Genomic DNA, 6,866 nt, shown 5'->3' on the forward strand with positions numbered 1-6,866 from the left:
AAGATCCCTGGAGTAGGAAATGGCAACCCAACCCAGTATTCTTGCCCAGAAAATCCTATGGACAAAGGAGCCTGGTGGGCTGCAGTCCATGATGTTGCAAAGGAATCAGACACTACTTAGTGATGAGATAACAGTATTCCATTGTATTAACACACATTCCACATCTTCTTTATCCATTCATCTGTTGATGGACATTTAGAAATTTAAAGATAATAAACAGCAAGTTTAGTGAATTCTTTTGAAAAATAAAAAATTAATAAAAGCCACAGAATCTATGTATATAACATAATGCATGGAGGTTGGTGTATATACTAAAGATAATGCACTGTCTGATGTGATCTGCTCACAGGCTAATCTTGTCTGCCCTGAACCAGAAATCATGTCCTGATCCCCTCTGCATTTCTAGCAAGAACTGTGGACACTGGGGTGCACTGGCCCTGAGAACCGTTTGCTGAGCAGTAGGCAAGGAACCATCACTTTTCTTAGAGGTGGTGATCTGATGAATGTGGAGCAAGGAAGGGGAGACTGGGCTGAAGTGAGGACAGAGAACTGGGCTCTCTCTGTGATCCTGTTCTTTCTGGACACGAATGGCAGGTGTTAGGGTGCTTATTTCTTGCCCCCGAGCTCCCTGTAAGCTGCCTTCCCCACGTGACTGCAGGGAACGCATCAGCAAACAGTCTTCTTCGAAGTCTCCCTGCGTGATGGAGAGTGGGCATCGCTGTCAGTCATGGAGGAGGAAATGTGTTCCCAGGAGCCGCCGAGTTCCACCCCATAGCCTGGCGAGCTCTGGCAATCTGCGTGCGGATTGTGCCTTGCTCCAGAGTGTACCCAGATTGGGGGTGGGGGGCAGTCACCCCCCTCCTTTGAAACTGCTGTTCCTCTCCATTTGCTGTCACAGATGCCAACACAATTCTTGCTGCATTAATTTGGCTGGGAAAGTGAGGAGATGGCAGCGGCATTAATTAAAAATGATATGCCACCCAGGAGATCGCTTGAGATCACTCCTTCTCTTCATATTCCTCTCCATTCCTTTCCTTCCAACATAGAGCTGATGCTCTAGAGGTGCCAGGGAGGGGAAAACGTGATGTTCAGTAGAAAGATGACAGAAGCGTGAGAGATTTTAGAGAGGGGGCTTCAAATGTGATGAGAAACTTCAATCTCAGAGGCATCTGTAAGGCAGATTGTTGAAGGCACTGAAGAGAAGAGTAAAGAAAAAAAAAAAAAAACATTGGGGAAATGATTGAATTCCTGAAGTTAGAAGGACAATGGAAGGACTCAGAGAAAGTGGTATAAATGGATACTTTTAAAAATAATAAAGAGAAGCCCAGTGGTTAAGACTTTGCCTTCCAATGCAGGGGTGCAGGTTCCATCCCTAATCAGGGAGCTAAACTCCCGCCTGCTTCATGGCCAAAAAACTAAAAACATAAATAAAACAGCAGCAATTTTGTAACAAATTCAATAAAGACTTTAAAAATGACCCACATCAAAAATCTTTAAAAGGAAAAAGAAATCATTTAATATATTATCTGCAGTTAGGTACTTAAAAAATAGTAATAATAAAGAGAAGTTAGTACCACCCTTCAAGAAAAGGGCCGAAGTCTCTTTGGAGAAGTGGCTGAGTCTAGGGTTAGGGAAGGAAATACATAACTTCATAAGAAAGTCTTAAGGGGTTGAAAAGTAGGGAAGTGTTCAAAAACAACCAAAAATTCCAATGGCAGCGTGTATGTCCAATGGACCCAAGAGTCAACTTGAAAGAGCTCCCGTGGGCAAAGCTGGGCCAATCTGATCAAGAAAATGAATAATTGTAGTTTCAGATTATAGCCTTAGGGATAAATACCTGTAAGTTCGTACTGATGTAAACAAATGGTTGAATATTTAAAAAAAAAAAAGTAGTGGAGGAGAAAAGACAGATCTCTTGTGTAGAAGAATTCCAAATAATTTCTGTATGTGCACCCCATTCACGGGGTGAAGAGTAAACCTCCATTCCTTTCACATGACCTGCGTAGTGACTTCCTTCAGAAAAGGATGATGTGAAGAGAGAAAAATCTGACGAACGTTCCCTCCGCAGCAGTGATCAAGTCAATGTCATTATAGTTAAAGCATAGTTAATAGCTTGAAGCCTTGATACTGTGAGAATGATGCTTAACCTCGGGGACCTTCCTCCCCCAAACCCATAACTCCAGTCTAACCATGAGAAATATCATCAGACAAACACAAGTAGAAGAACATTCCACAGAATATCTGTCCCAAACTCCCCCAATCTGTCAAGGTCATCAAAGACAATGAACGTCTGAGAAAGTGTCACAGACCAGAGAAGCATAAATAGACATGATGACTAAATGTCATGTGATACCCTGGATGCAATCCTAGAACAGAGAAAAAGGACATTAAGGGAAAAACTAAAGAAATCAAAATCAAGGATGAGCTTTAGTTAAAAACAATGTATTGGTATCATTGCTTAGAACCATCAGCGACCACTACAATGTGAAACTAGGTCCAGACTGAGAAGAAAACTCTTCCAAGTGCCATCCAAGCCCTGAAGTTTCACAACCACTTCCATAACCATGCTTACGTTGTAAAAAATTATGGTGGCTGCAAGCTGTGGTTTTTAAATTTAATGCCATTCTAAATGCCTATAATTTCAGGTAGTCTCCTTTGGAAGTGAAAGCAGTATTTTCAGCATGCCAATTTATTTGTTCTAGGCTTGTTGACAGAGTAGGATGACTGAGCTGTAGCAGGAGACAAGCAAATTTGGGGAAGGATCCATGGAGTTGACACATGTATTATTCAAAATTAAACAGTCCTCATAAACTCACATGTCTCCTGCTGCACCCTACAAAGTGTGTTTATTCTTTTCCTGACTAACGTTTTCCTCTTCAAGTTGATGTTAGTCAGGAAAAGAAAAAACACACTTTGTAGGGTGCAGCAGGAGACATATGAGTTATGAGGGCTTCCCTGATGGCTCAGTTGGTAAAGAATCTGCAATGCAGGAGACTCTGGTTCGATTCCTGGGTCAGGAAGATCCCCTAGAGAAGGGATAGGCTACCCACTCCAGTATTCTGGCCTGGAGAGTCCCACGGACTGTATAGCCCATGGGTTCGCAGAGAGTCGGACACAACTGAGCGACTTTCACTTTCACTTCATGTTGAATTATTGACTATAAAGTTATTTTCATTTCATTATTATGCCTGGATTTCAGGGGAATTTCTAATAAATTCGGTCCTTATCAGTTAGAAGCCACCCTCCATTTCACGGTTTGTCTCCTGCGTGGCCTTTTGTTTCCTAATCAAAATCACAACTTCTAAACAAAGCGAGAGGAGAGGATTTCTGTTGTCGCAAACCCACTTGGCACATGAGCAAATCAGAAGCACGCTGGGACTGCCACCTCTTTATTTGTCATGTTCACCAATTAAAAGGTGTCACTCTCTTGGTAATAAAGTGTACCCTCATCCCTCTGGGTCCTCACTCTGGCCTCTTTTGACCTGGCTCCTTGTTTAACTTGCCAGCTGACATCACTCTGGTCTCAGGCTCCAAAACCATCCAGGGCTCCACTTAGGTCAAAGCCCTTTGCTGTTGGAGGGAAAACGTCGAACCCTTCCACCCTTTATTCCTAGATCACTGTCGCTGGAGCTGGTCACACGGTCAATGCCACATACACAGCTAATTCTGGAAACCTCTTAGAAGAGTCACGGCACAAAGGGCAGCTGTCCTCACAAGGGCTGTGCCCTCAGGAATGTTCATTCACCAGAAGGGAGAGGCAGGACCAGAAAGAAATAGTGGAGCAAGAATATATTATCATATTAGTTCAAATGCTCAGATAATTGACTGAATAAACTGGATAACTGCCACAATGCCTGTGTTCCCCATGCATCCATACACAGAACTAGTGAGGAATTCAGGAAGACTTAAATATCATTAGAGGATATGGATGTGCTTTGAAAACAGCACGTTCCTCGTTGCCAGAACTGGTTTGGTTTGACTTCTGATCCAGCCCTTATGTTTTCCCGTAACTGAAAGATTTGGCAGCATGAGAAAAATGAATGCTTTTATTGAACTTCCGAGTTTCCGATATTTTATCATTTATGATCTCATTGGATCCTCATGACCCTGTGTTGTAAGGAAGGTGAGAATTACCTTCCCTATTTTACTGCAAAAGAAATTGTGCCCCAGGAGGTCACGTACTAGTCACTGATCTGGTAAAAAGTAACCTGAGGACTGGCACTTAGGTCTCCTGAACTTGGTTCTTAGGGTTTTTGTTCTTTACTAATGGTTTTATTTTTCTTCTGGGGTTTGAATTCATTTGACTGTCTGATGAAGTGTCTCCTAAAAATAGTGCACTTGCATGCACATACAAATTTGCTATAATTTCAAGAGGTTCCTCAACACGCCCAGGTGGAGAATCACTGTCCTACTCTGTGTCATCTTCACAAAAATGACAGAGCAAAAAACCAGGAAATTCTGAGATAGGACAATAAGCAACTTGAAGATCAGAAACGAGATCACATTCATAAGTTCTTTTGCCAAATTTTCTTTCTCCTCCTGGAGTATATTATCTCTCAGAGAGACTAGCATGTCTTGAAATTAAATATGTTAAAAAATACCCTGGGGGCATATATGTAGAAATGGGAAGATATTGACGGAAAATAAAAACCTGAGAAGATCTTGAACTGAAACAATAGAGGGAATGGTAAAATGAAAGGGAATAAAAAAAATAATGGTCAATTACGCATTGTCAAACATGAACGTTGTGCAATAAGCATGTTGTGCATGCTTATGAAATCCATTGCTGGGAGTAGTGCTGTGCTGGGAGTAATGGAGGACATTGTTTGCTGTTGTTCAGTCACTCAGTCGTGTCTGACTCTTTTGCAACTCCATGGACTGCAGGATTCTTGTCCAGGCAAGAACACTGGAGTGGGTTGCCATTTGCTTCTCCAGGGGATCTTCTTGACCCAGAGATCAAACCCGAGTCTCCTAGATCTCCTGCACTGGCAGGCAGATTCTTTACCACTAAGACACCTGGGAAGCCCTCTGGGCTGACTGCCTGGTGCTAAATGAACTCTCTGCATCACTCTTCACATGCAATTTCAGAGTTTGTGCTTGTTCTAGAAAGCCTGAGCACAACTCCAGTGCTGAGTGTCTTGGGATTACCCTGGTCCCAGTTTCTCTCTTTGATCTGTACTGTCTACAACCCGGGAGCTGCCTCTGTCACCATCCCAATGCTATCAAGACCTTGTTCAAGGTGACTTTCTCCTATACAAGGCTTTGGAGGGAATTCATCTCCATTCCCTAATCTTGGGCTTCTAGGAGATGGAGTTGGGGCTGGGAGCTGGGAAATGAGGATAAAATGAACAAGCACCATCAGGTGCTGAGCCAGGACTTGAAAAATAATTAGAAAACCAGACCCTCAAGCAAAGGTCAACAAATAGTCATCAGGCTCGCTGGCCAACTGTCCCCAGAAATTCCCCTGCCAAACGTCTCAGGCCAGCCCTCCCTCCTTTAGTTGCTCCCTGGCTCCTGCAGGACCCACCTCCACACTCGTTATGTCTGCAGATGGGATTATTCAATGTCTTGATCGAGACTGAAAAGGTTAGAATGGACCTCTGTCCACAGAAGTCACTCCAGGATCAAGTCAGTAATTTTGAAAATTGACAGGAGTTAACAATAACAAAATTGGTCCTTTCAGCACAGTTACCTCAGTTATTTTAATGATGGCACCCGTCGATTTGGTGATTCACCCTTAATTTGGCACTCGCCCAACAGATGGTCCATCCAGATACCGTCTACATCCTGACACAGAATCAAGAATTGCTGTTTATTCATTTGGCTGTATTAACGACCAATTCGTGCCTAGCCAATTGGATTAGATCAGTGGGTGTGATCCAATTAGTTAATTCAAAAATTTTTTCTCTTTAAAAGAAAAAGCCACACCAACCATTTTTGGTGGGTATTTTTTTTTTTTTTTAATCACATGTACCTATTCTATTGAAAATATCCCTGTCTATGGCAGGTTTGACTTCCCAGAAGTCAGAAACAGAATTCAAGATGACCCACATGACAACAGACACAAAAGATGTGATCTGAAGGTAGGACACAGAAGCATGAAAAACAGTTTGTACTGACATAGAACACAGGTTGATGAGAACTCTGTGCCAAGAAAATATCACATCTATGTTTAATGCGCTCATAACAGGCCTCCTAGTTTTATAGGGAAATATACTTTTGTAGGTTAATTCATCGTGGTTTTGAATAAAACATCAATAAATTGCAACCGAAGAGAAAAACGGAACAGCGATGCACAGAATCTACACATGAGTATCTTCAAGAGGCCGTAACATGATTATCTTTGGCATTCGCTTGGCAAACTCTTCATTATCACTCTTCTCAGGAAGTGCTAACCCAATGTGCATTTCTTCGAGCTGTAAATCAGTGACTTCTTTCACTAAAAAGCACATAATGACCAATGACGTCAGTGTCCCTTGCAATTCTCACCCTCTTCCTTTCATAAATGTTTCAGTTTGGGGCCATAAAACTGTATAATTGGAACAGAATTCTAAATCCATGTCTACAGAAAGTAACAGAACTATGCCTGAGCCACCCAGACTGTCACCTCTCACTGAGCTGTTAGGCAAATAGGATTTATTTCTTGTACTAATTCCAACGATAGTTAATCCCTGCTGGCTTTTTGGAGCTTTGTGTGTGCAAGGGCTTTCTGAGGCTATGCCTGGTCTCAGCAGGAAAGGGTTCCATAATTGATTAGTGATGTCTGCCATGGGCACAGAGGGAGGGCGTCAACTCAGAGATCCCTGTCATAGTCTGTCCTCCTGTAAGGAGTGACTGGATGCAATGCTATGCAGAGAAATCACATT

This window comes from Cervus elaphus, chromosome 5 (assembly GCF_910594005.1).
Source record: "Cervus elaphus chromosome 5, mCerEla1.1, whole genome shotgun sequence".
Taxonomy (NCBI): Eukaryota; Metazoa; Chordata; class Mammalia; order Artiodactyla; family Cervidae; genus Cervus; species Cervus elaphus.